Below are 2,799 nucleotides of genomic sequence, written 5' to 3' on the forward strand. Positions count from 1 at the left end.
CAGTAAGACATCTATAGCTTGTAGCTTTCTAGTGTATGTTTGAGGGAGAATAATGTGTTTTGGTTTGGTTTGAGACTAGAGGGAAGAGGCTTTAAAACTTCCATTGCTGGGGCTATCCATGAAGTGCTAGCAGAAGTGTGGGAACTCGGATATGTCGAAGGACACCAACAATGTCAAGACATCAATTGTAATCTCTTTTTGATTTATATGAATACAACTATTGATTGATTTCCTACATGAAGTGTTATTTTACATCTTTATGGCTTAATGTTCCTTGACCTGTTAAGTAGGCCAAATACAATATTGTATGCTTTCACATTTGTTGTTGTTGTTTGTTTGCTTGTTTTAGGTATTCGAAGGAAGGAAACGGAAGATAGCTGGAGTGAGGAAGCAGGATCATCACCAAGTGGAATAGCATTTTAAGAGGTATTCCCTCTTAATTGATTCTAGCTTAAGGAGATTTTCCATAGATTGTTTGTTTGTGGCTAGACCCGCTCTCTCGAGCTAGAGGAATTGTTTGTGTCCACACTGAGAATTTACCTGCACCACAAATTGGCGACTTTGCTGGGGAGCCAATCCTTCTATTTGATTGATTGTCATTTTATGGTTTTGTGTGAACTTTTCTAGTATCACCATTTCCCTTTAGTTTTCTCTGCTTTGCCTGGTTTTCTACTTTGAGTCTGAAATTTACAATGGTAGGTCTAGTTTTGGCCTTTGAATTTTTTTATTTTTTTCTTGAATCCATCGATCAACGCTCTTTTTGGCCAAAAATTCGTGCCGATCAGGCCTATCAGCACTTGTTGTTAGTTAGGCAGTCACTCCGGTTCCTGTAGGTGAAGATCAAGGTTTCTCCTGGACCATAATTAGTGTGTCTTGCCCTATTAATTTCTGCCTCTTAGCTCATTTTGCCTATGTTCTCCCTGACTGGAAAGCTTCATTGGCTTCGTTTGTGTGCTTGTTTGGTGTTATCACAAAAATAAGAGTTTATATTGTTCCTAATCATGGTCTTAGATAAGTGTCAAGTCATCCTATGTTTCAATGGGTAGGTGATAGGTTAAGAGTCTCAAAGGTCTCATTTTCATATCCAAATAAAGTCTAACAACCTTATTTCATATGTCATAAGTATCACATTCTATTTAGAAACTCATATCTTAAACCATTTTGAAAATTTTTGGAATTAGCCCCGAAACCATGTTTTCGTAGTGCAGACAGTGTAAAATGTCTGTTTTGCACTACGAAAACACTGCTCTTTTCGTAGCACTTTTCCCTGCATGCTATGAAAGCGCAAATTCATAGGCAGTCTTGTCAAAACATCAATTTGTTAAGATTCCGTTAAATTTTCATTATTAGGTGTCAGCTAGGAGTCAGTTCTTAAGCATGCCGCCATCCAAAACTCATCATTTTGAATTTAGGGGTCATCATGATAGGTAATTTCAAATTCAGAAGGGCTGACTAGTTTCTTACCGCAGTTTGCATGCAAACCCTCAAACAGATCGTTTTTCGAATGGTAAGCTTATGGTAATTTCTTACCAAGGTTTCTCTCATCCATAATTCAAGCGAGGCTGACCACCATAAGCAAGCGAGGCTGATAAACAGAATTTCAAGTGAGGCTGGTTTGTTACAGGAATTCAGAGGCAAAGATGACAGAAGAAAGGAAAAGTCACAGGTCTAGTCATTGTTTAAGAACAGAGCCTGAAAGCACCGAGGTCTTAGTCAGAGATAAATCAGTTGTAGAAGCCTTCAAGAAAGCAGGATGTTGGAAGTTTTGTAAAAAATTGCAGGGAGGACATACTCAGGTGACAAAGGAGTTTGCACTACATTTCACTGGCACAAACACAAAGGTTGGAATCCTAAACTTGCAAATTTCTCCAGAGATCATATCTTTGGTGACAGAGATTCCTAGGGGGCAAGATATATGGTTCAAAAACTTTAGATTCGACATGGAACCATGTAAAGTGTTTCTAAAGCCGGAGTTTGCAGAAATAGACTTAACCAAGGCAATTCCAAGGAACTACATCAAAGATATCTATGCCAACTTGCTCTTCAACATTCAACGTTATTTTACCTGTGAGGGTAGATATCAAAAAGTTTATTCATATCATTTTAAACTCCTGTTGCATTTTACTGGTATGATTTCTTTAGATTTGCCTTACTTCCTGTATCGAAGTATAGCTAAGATGGCAAATAAAGTGCAAATGAAATCTCAAGGATATGAAACTTCCCTTTTTCATCATGGTCTAATTAAATTGATAGTTTTACATGAACTCAAAAGGATCAACAAAGAATGGTATTCATTTTTATTTTTGTGTGATTTTGGAGTGGAAAATCAAGATACAGGCATTAGCCCTAAGGTTAAAGAAACTCCATCAGCAGAAACCAGCAAGCCTGTAATGTCCAGGTCAAAAATATTTGTTAAGTTGAAACCTAGAAAGTAGGTGAAAGAGCAAGTGAGCAAAACATCAGTAGTTATTCTTGAGACTCCTAAATCCACAAAGGAAAAGATAGCTGAAGTTAAAGAAATGGCACAAGAACAGTCAGCTAACAAACTAGTTCAAAGGAGATTGACTAGAAGTCAAATTGCAAAGGAGAAGGGTAAATCAGTGATCTCAGGAGAAAGTTCAAGATTGAAGGGTAATTTAAATGATATTTTAAAAGCCATTGATATTGCAGAATCTCCTTTGGTGCAGGTAGATGCCATAGAGTTTGATAAAGGAAAGTCGAAGAAGATGAAATCCTCTAAGAAACTAGAATTTGAGGATGATGTCACAACATTTGTGTTCAAGCCCAGAAAGCCCTTAA

The sequence above is a fragment of the Pinus tabuliformis genome, chromosome Q (assembly GCF_031772625.1).
Source record: "Pinus tabuliformis cultivar Carrire ecotype Pingquan chromosome Q, CPIR1, whole genome shotgun sequence".
In the NCBI taxonomy this organism is placed as follows: Eukaryota; Viridiplantae; Streptophyta; class Pinopsida; order Pinales; family Pinaceae; genus Pinus; species Pinus tabuliformis.